General features: G+C 42.5%; 1 non-coding gene across 1 annotated transcript; it reads right to left on the bottom strand.

The window, feature by feature from the left end:
* Positions 1 to 8,277: 8,277 nt before the first annotated feature.
* Positions 8,278 to 8,441, bottom strand: LOC115031425 (U1 spliceosomal RNA). Its single transcript, XR_003837058.2, has one exon. It is a non-coding gene; the product is annotated as a U1 spliceosomal RNA (small nuclear RNA).
* Between the last annotated feature and the right edge of the window lie 3,539 nt (positions 8,442 to 11,980).

Here is an 11,980-nt window from a genome sequence, read left to right as displayed (position 1 = left end):
ATACATTCAAGAAAGAATATGCCCAGCATTTTTAAGAGGAACAAACAAGATGACCTCAACCAAGGCTGTCTGTGCATCTTTCTGTCCCAGTCCATACTTCCTACTTCCAGGGGCCAGACACCATCCTGGCCAGGGCTGATTTAGGTATGTGGGAAGATGGAATCACAGCCCATGACTTTCTGTTGCAATTTCTTCAAAGAAGGGAGTGGGGTTGTTGGTTCCTCTTTGATCCTGAAGAATCAAGTCAGCCTGGAGCTGGTAGGCACCTGCACACAGAGTTAAGCAATGTGAAGAAAGCCAGTTATCCAGGCCCAAATCTACCCCTATAAGTTCCAGTAATACCACAAATTCTCTATGGGCCTAAGCCATTCTGAGCACAGGGCAGGGTTTCTGATAAAGAGCCACAGCTTTGTGCACTGTCAACACTTACTTGGATAGGACCAATGTTTTCTACTTAGTATTTCTTTATTTCTATTTTATATGTAGGTGTATTTTTTCCTTCATGTATGTCTATGTACTCTGTGTGTGTGTGTTGTCCTCAAAGGCCAGAGAAGGGCAACAGATCCTCTGGAACTGAAATTACAGATGGTTACAGAGTTACAGAGCTGCAGTGTGGTTGCTGGGAACCAAATCTAGGTGCTGGCCAGAAGCAGCAAAGGCTCATAGCCATTGAGCAACCTCTCCAGTCCCCCCCCCCCTCATTTTTTCTTCTGTCTATTTGAATCATTTTTCTATTTAAAGTTGTTCCAAATTATGGACAACTTCAAATACATGCAAAAAAAAAAAAAAGGAGAAACACGTAATGACAGCTACATACTACCTCCTATGTCCTGCTATTCTGAAGCAAATCCATAATATATGCCCTTTTCATTCACAACATTTTCAGATCCTTCTGTGATGTTTTCTTGTGCAGAAGACACTGTGGTAGCTTGTCTGTTATTCATGTCCTTAACTGCTGTATCTGGTGATGCTGACATCTCAGTCCTTCTTCCTTGCAGCCCAAGATATATGGATCCCATCAAAAGCCCAGAGGCCATCGTATCCGCTCATGGTTAATTTAATTCCCCAATGCCAATACCATGGCCTAGAATACTGCTTAACGTTGGCCGTTGCAACACAACAGGGCATTATGGGTGAAGGGAGAAACTTCTGGGTGATTTTCTGCTCAGTAAGAGGCAACCACAAAAAAACCTTGGTCTCCCTGGACATGATGCTCAGAACATGACTGTATTTGCTATAGGGATCTCGGTGAAGTTAATTCCCAGGATGGCACAAGACAGGGGAAAGCAGAACCCTTAATGAATGAAGCAGCCCGAAGGCCTGCCCCTCCCCACAGAGTGCTGTTAGCAACAGGAATGTGCTTGCTCATCAGCCGGTTTGAAAACAGCCCAGGGATCTGTTACCTTTGCTGGGTGTATTTACCTTTATTGCTACAGAGTCTAAGAGTTGTTTGGTCTGAGTTTTAAAAACTAAGCAATCATAGGGCTGCTGAGATGGTTTATCAGGTTAAGGCCTTTGATGGATAAGCCCTGACACCTGGATGGATCTGTGGAACTCATGTAAAGGTGGAAGGAGAGAACTGACTCCCCAAAGTTGTCCTCTGGCTTCCATACACTCACAGTGGTATGTGTGTCACATGTATACAAATACACATGTATTCAAATGTGCACATAATAATAACTATTAATAATAATAATAATAATGGGGAAGGGGAGCTACAAGGAATCATATTTGGATGCTGTAATAAATAAGGTGCCACAGCTTAGAGCAGTCAGAAATGGGGATATGGGTTGCATGCACAGACCTGAATAGGCTAAAGGAGCTTTACAGCCATCACACACAGTTTTCTCTTCACCCTTCCCACTCAGCCTCCATCTGTACACAACTGACAGCTGTTCACTCCCACCAGACTGCACACATTCCCACACAAGTAAGCATAATTGCAGTCATGGTCACTCAGCCCCTTCAAGATTAAAATCCAGACAGGAATGACACACATCTCACCTCGCTGGCCAGAAGTTGGTATCGTGGACATAGACCACCGAAGGGGCAGCGGGGAAATACAACAGTATTTTTCTAGATAGCCATATGCCAGTTCTGCTACTTGGAAGAAGGAGGGAAAGTCATCATGGACAATGGGGTCAGCTGGGAAAGAGACGTGGAGGGGTAACTTAATGTGGTTCAGCTCAGAAGAGAAATGAAACTTTAAATAACTGCTCTTTTTTTTTTTAAATTTTTTTCTTTATTCACATTTCAAATGTTTCCCCTTTCTTAGTTCCCCCTCCAAAAACCCCTATCCCCTCCTCCTTCTCACTGCTCACCAACCCACCCACTCCCTCTTCCTGGCCCTGGAAGTCCCCTATACTGGGGCATAGAGCCTTCACAGGACCAAGGGCCTCTCTTCCCATTGATGACCGACTAGACCATCCTCTACTATATATGCAGCTAGAGCCATGAATCCCACCATGTGTTTTCTTTGATTGGTGGTTTAGTTCCAGGGAGCTCTGGGAATACTGGTTAGTTCATATTGTTGTTATACCTATGGGTCTGCAAACCCCTTCAGCTCCTTGGGTCCTTCCTCTAGCTTCTTCATTGGGGACCCTGTGCTCCATCCAATGGATGGCTGTGGGCATCCACTTCTGTATTTGTCAGGCACTGGCAGAGCCTCTCAGGATACAGCTCTATCAGGCTCCTGTCAGAGAATCCCCCCTAATGATTCAGCAAAATCAGCTGACAGAGAATTAGGTGCCTAATGCCATTGGGTAACTTCTTTCTGGGCAGGTTCTAGAAGGATCTCAATAGTTGGTATTACCTTGTTCGTTTAGTTTATAATCTAGTAAGTGTTAAATCAACAACAGATCCTTTCCAAACTCCTTTCACTTCAAATGTTTTCTTGTCATGGCCCAAGGATGGTTTAATTATCCCCTGTCAGCTAATCACCAGGATGCCATAGGGAGGAGCTAAGTCAGGACCATTCCTATTAATCAGAGTAACCCAACGTATGGAAAAATAAGGACAGGAAAAAAGAACTGACAAAATTGGCTGGCACACTATTCTACAGGCCAACTGACCTGGCTGTGGACGAAGGATTTATTGAGATTTAAGCAAGACTTCAGTGTGCTGGCAGCAGGCTCTGAATGATACATGAGGAGCCACCAATGCAAATCTCATTTTCCATGGTCCCCTCAGGGTCAAGTACCACGTTTCAATTACAATTTCTCCAAATTGTCGCACTGTGGTGCATGCTTCAAATTAATAGCAGTATAGCCCAGTTCTCCGTGGGACATAGTCAGAAAAATCTAGTTCATAGATTTGTTGAAAGATGCCCTCAAGATACCCAGCTGCAAAACACATTAAAGACTCCAAGATGATGGGAATATTTCTGATCAGTATTCCCCACAGAGGCTACTTTCGGAGAAAACAAGTTTATTATTTATAGTAGCAAATGCGATTTCTCAGCTCAGCCAAGTCAGCTTCTTGCACTTTCATCAAGATGGCACTATCATGCAGACCATTATGGAAATCATATTTATATTCACAGGTAAGTCTGGGTTGGTCAAGATGCACACTTCTTCCTACAGGCTACTCGTGTCTGAGCCTACAAGGAGATGCCAGAATGAGTCCTCTCATTGTGAGTAATCCTAGTTACTTGACAAAAAGTTTTTACATATAACGACTCCCACTTGCAAGTTCCACTTCAAGTGACCAGTCTAGACCTCAAGAGGAGGTCTCAAAAGGATGTGGAGGGTATCAAATGGCCACAGCATGCAGACTGGAAGTAGTAAGCTCTGTTGACTAAATGTCTTACAAAGGTTGATGGCTGCACTGTTGAATGTGAGAGTGAGACTTTCTTTTTGCTGATAATTTGTAATTTGCCTCTGCCCCTCCCATAATTATTCTCTTAAAAAAACAAGAGAAATTCGGGATCTAACTTCCAAATTGAAATTGGGGTTATATTCTCAGCTTCTGTGCCCCATGATTCTAAGTAGAAGACAAAGGACATTCCCATGAAAGGGTGGAAGCTGGTGGAAAACCTTTAGCCCTTCTCTCTGAGAATAAATTGCTCAGTCCCAACAAAAGAGCAGTGGTTGGGATAGACCTTTTCTTTCTTGGCTCTGGTTCCTCTTGTCCTTAACACAACAGAAATGCAAATTCCTCATCTATTCTTGGACTTTTCACAGGAGAGAAGAAAATTGGAAGCTAAGAACCTATCCTATCCGTGCTAGTCTCAAATGTGGGCTTCAAACTCCATTTTCAGAGTTGGGGTATAATAAAGACCATTTGATGTTAAGTTAAAGCTGTATTAGTTTAATTTCTCACAGCAAACCTCTTCCTTGAAATCATGACAAAGGGCATGACAGCAGACAGCTTTAGTTCGAGCATTCAGCAAGTAGAGGCAGGTGGATCTACATGAGTTCGAGGTCAGCCTGAACTACATAGAAAATTCCAGGTCACCCATGGCTGCTTTATGAGACTCTGTTTTAAAAAACAAACAAATGAAAAACTGGCCAAACAAAAATACACACATATACACATGTGTACCCGCAAAAGTGCCTCGATAAAACCATGACAAAGTCACAGTGAACTGAATAAAGGAAACTGAACGTCTGTTTTGGGGGAGACCCCAAACCTTAGACCCCAGAAACCACCTAATATCCTCTTGTTTGTTTCTCAGAGACAAGCCTGTAATGCCAAAGCTTGTTTGTTTTAGACTTCAGTTTGCCTTCTCAGGTTGTGGGAAGGGTATGGAGGGTCTGATAAACACAGCAGAATGACAATGTTTTTAAAACATTCTAAACCGGCTGGAGGTGTGACTCAACAGCAAAACACTTGCCTCGAATTTTCGAGGCCCTATCTCCAATCCCCAGCACTGCAAATGTGAGGATGGATGGAAAAACAAATACTCCCTAAAAGCATCAAGGCTGAGAGCTTCCCTGTGGTCCTAAGAATATCACAGAACCGGGAAGGCTGGGAATTATGGGCCATAGCCCTGGAGACATCTGGAGAGTGTCTGCTCTGAACTTAATGATCAAAATACTCCCACCGGTACACAATCTGGTTAGATGAATAATGGGTAGGGAGTGTGGTGGAGGAGAGAGAGAGAGAGAGAGAGAGAGAGAGAGAGAGAGAGAGAGAGAGAGAGAGAGAGAGAGAGAGAGAGAGAGAGAGAGAGAAGAGAACAGAAGGGAGGAAGGAAGGAGGGGAAACATTGAAGAAGGAAACACTAAGGCTTTCTGACAAGAGACACAGTTTTTAAAGTTTTTCTTGAAAAGGTAAGCTTCAGGCAAACATTTCACACAGCGAAGACTCTTTCTATTCGTGGAAGCTTCCTTGTTCCAGAATGGTTCCGTCAGGTACATAAGAATCAAAGCTTTTATTTGTGTTTGTTTGTCTTCGCACACACACACACACACACACACACACACACACCTTGTGGCCATGAACTTGAGATCAACTCCCCAAGTACTGGGATTCATTGTGTGCATGCATTATCTCATCCAGCTAAGAAAATTTACATCACCATCTCCTGACATATATGAAGAACAAGAGGCATATCTGCTGCCCAGGAACTATCAACGTGTGGAGCCACTGCCTGAGATGACCTCAGGTAGCTTCCACAAAGACTGAACAACAGTGTGTTGCAGGGTAAAACAACCCTGCTTCCATTCTCTTAATTCTTAAGAATAGCTTTCAGAGGGTCTCCTTTGGTATTGCTATAAACACACCCACCTACCATCTGTTTTACCTCTAGTATACAGAGAGAAAGCAGTTTCTCAGGCAAGCAGCGGAGTACACACACCACCGTGCTTCACTGCAGTGAGCAGCCCAGGGTGTTTGGTTTTAAGTTGGATGTGTCAGAGGCCTTTGATAGGAGACTTGCAAAGGAACCTTTTGACATACTTGTTTTACTTCATAAAAGACAATAAATTTCAAGAAAGTTAACAAGAATGGTAGCACCAGTAAGTAAAAAGGATAAAGGTTGGGTTCCATGTCACTAGGCAAGGTAGCTTAGGAAGTCCCTGTGTCAAATTAGGAGACCCCATGATCCCAACCCATGCCAGTATGAAAGTGTCAGGCACAACTTCTGGGTGGGAAACGCCTTACAAATTCTGAGACCTTTGCTAGACTTGGGTTTGGGGGGGTACTGTTTGAATGTTAAGAATCAAAGCCCTGCACATGCCTTATGCATGCTAAGCAAATGTTCTACCACTGAGGAGTGAACCAAGTTCCAGCCTCTATTGTTTTCCCTTTGAGATTGGGGACTCAGTAAGTAGCCCAAGCTTGCCAGGAACTTCTGATCCTCCTGCCATACCCCCCCCCCAACCTCTAGGATTACATGTGTATGCTACCACACCTGGCTCACACATCTTAGAATAATTCATAAGGTAAGTAAACACTTGGACCTCTAGTCTAGGAAGACTATGTGGTAGAATGGAAACTGTCTTATTTGACTGTGGGAAACTTATTGATTATATGTAGAATTGCCTTCCCTCCAATGCATGAAAAACCGATGGAAAATATGAACCATGATGGGAAAGGGTCACCTAAGGGACATTTCCCCACATTTCATGCTGGGAAACTTCATGAGGAGAAAGCACAAGAAGCCTGGAAACTGGTAGGACAGGAATGATGGATCACTTTGCCAACTGCTAAAAATAAAAAGCAAGAAATGCTAACTAACCGTGGACCCACATAGTTATTTTTAAAGCAGACAGAAATAGTATGGAAGACTTACTTTCTTTCCATTGTATGACCTTATCAGTGGCCCCGAATGATTTTTATTTGAGAGAAAATTTATTTATTTTTAAAATAAAGGCCAGTTTGAAAATGCCACAATATGACCCATTATTTTGTACACCTAATATAAACTAATTAAAAATAAAAGCCAATTCTATCCAACACATAACCAAAGGGACAGGAACACCACTCAGTGACGTTTCTGTTCAGTTAGTTTACTGTTTGGATCTGTTAGAAGTAACATTATTGTTAACCTCCTTTTCTGTTTATGCAGACCATACAGTCATGGCAGCCATATTTATTACCTATGCCTCCTATGCCTCATTTCCTTGGCTTAGTTTGTTTGTTTGTTTGTTTTTGTAAATTTGAGTATCTTCCCTTCTTCCTCATGAAATGGATCTTGACAAATTATTACATTGAAACCCTTTGAGTAATAGGAAACTAAAAATCAACTAGATGCACTCATGTGGCTCCTTGTGAACACAGGATCTCCAGGGTGATGGAGTGGGAGAACTTCTGTTGCAATGGTCATTGAAAACACAGACAAGTGGAGAGCAATGATGAGTTAGCAGTTCAAGACAACAAAGGGGTACCCTTGGAACTCTACAGTATTATCTCCAGTCATATTCCTACAAGGCCAGTTGGGGAATACTCATGGAGGAGATGGCCTGAGGAAGAGACCACAAAAGAGTGGTGTATAGTGAGAGCACCTGTTAGCAAGCGGGACTACTGCTTCACTGATCAGTCACATGTAGTTGCCATGTGGAGATCCGTATCCTGCCTCAACTTCTTTTGCTTAGCTGTAGATTTATGTTTTGTTTTCCTTTGTTTGGTTATTAATATCAAGCATCAGCTTTCTAATTGATGGCAACTACTTTTTAAAAAATTGTTTAAGGCCCAGTGAGATGGCATGGTGGGTAAAAGCACTTGCTGCCAAGTCCGGTGACCTGAGTTCAATTCCTGGGACCCCTGTGGTAGAAGGGGAGAACCAAATTCCTCACGTCTGTTCTCTCACCTGCACTCATAGGCAGCAGTGTGTGTGTACACGACACACCTACAATGGTACCCACAAAATAAAGTAGTGCAACAAAAATGGAATAATCTAAAATACTATGTGGACAAAAGAAAGCATTTCTGTAGGTCAGATTTGCCTATTTATCAGTTTTTCATCTTTGCCTTGTGACCAAATCATTAAGGCTCAGGACTTGAATGTAGTCCAGACTTTGCCCTGGACTAAACACTAATAAATGAATTATGCAGAATCTTAATGCATAAATGAAGGAGAGTTGCATAAGGAGAAGGGAGAGGGAGGGGTGGCATGTGGGCACTAAATGAAGCAAGAAGTCTCAAGAAATATTCAGGAAATACTGGGATGCTTGGTTCATTAGAAAACTCATATTGACCCAGACATGGTATTGCACATATGTAATGACAGCACCTGGCACAATTAGTCACAATTAGGAGTTTAAGGCAGGTCTAAGCTGAGAGAGATCCTGTCTCAAAAGAGCAAAACCCAAAAGGACCCTTCTTTTTTTCTTCCAGGGCAGAGCACGAACACAGTCCCCCACTACCACAAATTATGCAGCCGAGTTTCCCACATTTGGGGAAATCGCGGGAGTCAGCACATCCGGAGTGTAATGGATAAGTCTCGCCCTGGGAAAACCACCTTTGTGATCATGGTATCTCCTCAGCCAGGTAAGTATAAAAAGAACCCTTCTTATTCTGAAGTTAGATAGAAGGCTTGATACGTAAATGGGCAACATGATCTGAAATATATCTGTGTTTCATCTCGTAGGCTGAGCATTTGGAGACTTAAAAATTGGTGTGAAGCCAGAAGCCAGGTGAGGTCATTAGATGTCCTGGCACTAGAATTACAAACAGTTATAAGGTGCCATGTGGTGCTTGGATCCAAACCCCAGTCCTTGGCAAGAGTAGCAAATGCCATTTCTCCAGCCCCCCGCCCACCCCCCACCCCCGCAGATGTTTTAATTGTGTCTTAGTTTTTTCCTGTTTCTGTGAGAAAATATGCCAAGAATTTAGGAGAAGTGTTCACTGGGCTCACAGCTCTGGTCCATCATTGTGGAGAAACCAAGGCAGAAAATAATGTGGAGTACCTAGTCACACTATGTCCACAGTCAAGAGCGCAGAGCAACTGATTAGTTAATCCATGCATCCTGTGGTGGTTTGAGTCAGAATGTCCCGCATAGACCGACATGCTCAAATACCTGGTCCCTAGGGAATGGCACTACTAATAGGTGTGGCCTTGCTGGTAGAAGTGTGTCACTGTGGGGACAGGCTTTGAGGTCTCAGAAGCTTAAGCCTGTTTCCTGCTTACTCTCTGTGGATCAAGATGTAGAACTCTCAGCTCCCTCCTCAGCACCATGTCTGCCTACATGCTGACCTGCTTCCCACCATGACGGCAATAATGGACTAGACCTCTGAACTATAAGCCAGCCCCAATTAAATATTGTCCTTTATAAGAATTGTCATGGTCATGGTGTCTCTTTCCAGCAATAAAACTCTAACTAAGACACATACGAATGCTTAGCTCACTTTTCCTACTCATTCAAATTCAGGATTCCTTGCTAGTAGGAGTGCCACTCACCGTGGGCAGGCAAATCTTCCCACTTCAACAAATGTCATCAAGATAAACCTCCACAAGATAAGCCTCCACAGGCCATTTAGATAACTCCTCATTGAGATCCTCTTCCCATGTGATTTAGATCATGTCTAGTTGACAGCCAGCATTAATCATCACAAATTTGAGAGAGAGAGAGAGAGAGAGAGAGAGAGAGAGAGAGAGAGAGAGAGAGAGAGAGAGAGAGAGAGAATAGCTTGAGAGTAGATATTGCCTTGCCAAGGAGACTTAAGATGAAGCTCAATAATTGTCTAAAACTTGTCAGCACCCAGAGTTGGGCATCATAAAGACTTTATACCATGTCAGAAAGATGGCGATTAAAAATGCATTTACCTGAAAAATCAAGAAGCATGCTAACTTTTGTGGTCAATCATTTTTGTTCAAAATGGGCAAGAATGTTCCACACGGAAAGAAGAATCCTTTCAACAAAACCTGCTGCAGTAATTGGACAGATCCATGCAAACTCTGAGCTGGGCCCTCCCCTATCTCACACCATGAAATGCAGCAATAACAACACATGGGGCACCACAGGCCTAACTACAAGAACAAAACACATACCATGCTAGAAGAAAACATTTTGACAAATTTTGTGACTTTGGGTTAGGCACCAGTTTCTTAATTAGTATATCAAAAACTCAACCAGCAGAAGAGAAAATGTTAATAAGACTCCATGCAAATGTCAAAATTGTGAGGCTTCAGAGGATACCATGAAGAATGTAAAAAAGAATAACCTAACCGGGAGGAGTATTTACAAACAAGGCTGTAAAGCAGCTCTTTGGCCTTAATGATAAAAACTGCCAAAGATGTGAATTAATATTTTTTTCAAATAAGACATAAAAATCCCTATGAAAAGACTTTCAGCATCTTTAGGGAAACATAAGCCCAAATCACAATAAGGTGATTTTTTTGGGGTGGGGTGGTGGGGTGGGGTGGGTCTCACTAATGTAGCTCTGGTTGGTCTAGAGCTATGTAGATCAAGTTATCCTTGAACTCACAGAGATCCATCTGCCTCTGCCTCTTGAGTGCTGGCATTAAAGATGTATGTCACTACAGCAGGCCAAGATGACCATTTTAGTGCACGGGAATGGAAATACTAAAAAAGCCTTGTCAAGTGTTGACAAGGACGTGGCTAGAACTAGAACCTTCACACATAGCTGGTGTGAATGCAAGATGGTAGAAGGACTCTGGAATCCACTTTGGTGGGGTTTTAAAATGTTAACTGTAGAGCTTCCCCATGAGCCGAAATTTCCACTAATGAAGGAAGAAAGTGGATGTTTACAGGAATCCCCGAACAAAAACCACAGAAGAGAAAGAAAAATATGAAAGCATCTTGAATGGCCATCAACCAACAAGTGGATAAAAAAGATGAGAAATATCCATATATCATAATTATCAGAATACAGGATACCTGGGAGCTGCTGAAAGATTCTAGATCCATCCAGAAGTTTGTCCCTGTGATTCGAATTCCCCCATGTGGTAAAACCTGGCAGTTCAAATTCATACTTAATTTTTAAAAGATGATTTTCTTTTTGAGAAAAATTTTATTTCACATCTCTAAATGGGTAGACATTTGCTTCTGGATACAGTACAGCCTAATATTGTCAATAGATCAAACCTCTCAGCTATTGATTGATTGGTAAGATATAAAGCAACTCCTTTTCAACATTCCTATGAAAACATGACTTCATGCTCTGCTCCAGTGGTCAGTTGAGATCACAGAAAAGGTGGTGGCTATTACTGGAATTTCAGACTGTACTCTGTAAATAGCAACAGTTTCTGTATGGATGTCTGCAAGCACTACCTGGCACTGGTTGGTGGTTCAGATCATTACATACAAATGAGAAGACCTGCTTTAACCACACAATTGAGGATACTTCACTGGAGACAGAAATACAGCCCTTGGCATCAAACATGCTGACCCATCAACCATTTACATTGACATTATCTGGAAATCATGGGCAATCCTCTGTCTGAACATGACTGCTGATTTTGCAATACCTACTTGAGGCTTGCTCTCCTGGCTATTCTGAATCATGGGCTGTGTTTAAAAATTACCGCTTCCTCGAGTGTTTAACATGCTCCACTTAACCAGTTTGGGCTTCGCAGAACCTCGTGGCACACATGCCCAAACCTTCAAGTCCTAATACAGTGAATGTAAAGCCAAATGCAAGACTATGAGAGGAGTTTGTAGCAACGTGTAGGACTTGGTGTGTGTGGCTGGTCCACGAGGTTGGTGACTACTCTCATTTTTGTTTATTTTGTTTTTGAGACAGGTCTCACTGGGTGGCACAAATGGCCTAGAGCTTCAGATTCTCCTGTCTTACCCTCCTGAGTGCTGGGATGACAAGTCTGTGTCACAGTATCTGGCTTTAATGATATTGCAATATTTGTTTGGGTTTGGTCCAAATACCCGAGGACAAGGCTTTGTCCTCAAAGTATATCTGAGAAGCAGACTATTCATCTCATATTTTAATATGGGTTTATTGGAACGTTTGTCACCATAGAAATATACTGAAAGCCATGGAATTGTGTCTTAAGTGGGGAAGATTTGAAATGCAACAATATTCTTGTGGTTTGAGTAAGAAATGTCCCAGAGAGAAGAAT

This window comes from Mus caroli, unplaced genomic scaffold (genome assembly GCF_978045245.1).
Source record: "Mus caroli unplaced genomic scaffold, Mus_caroli_1 scaffold_7, whole genome shotgun sequence".
In the NCBI taxonomy this organism is placed as follows: Eukaryota; Metazoa; Chordata; class Mammalia; order Rodentia; family Muridae; genus Mus; species Mus caroli.
Note: the sequence above shows the minus strand (reverse complement) of the source record. Positions and strands in the feature narration are given on the sequence as shown.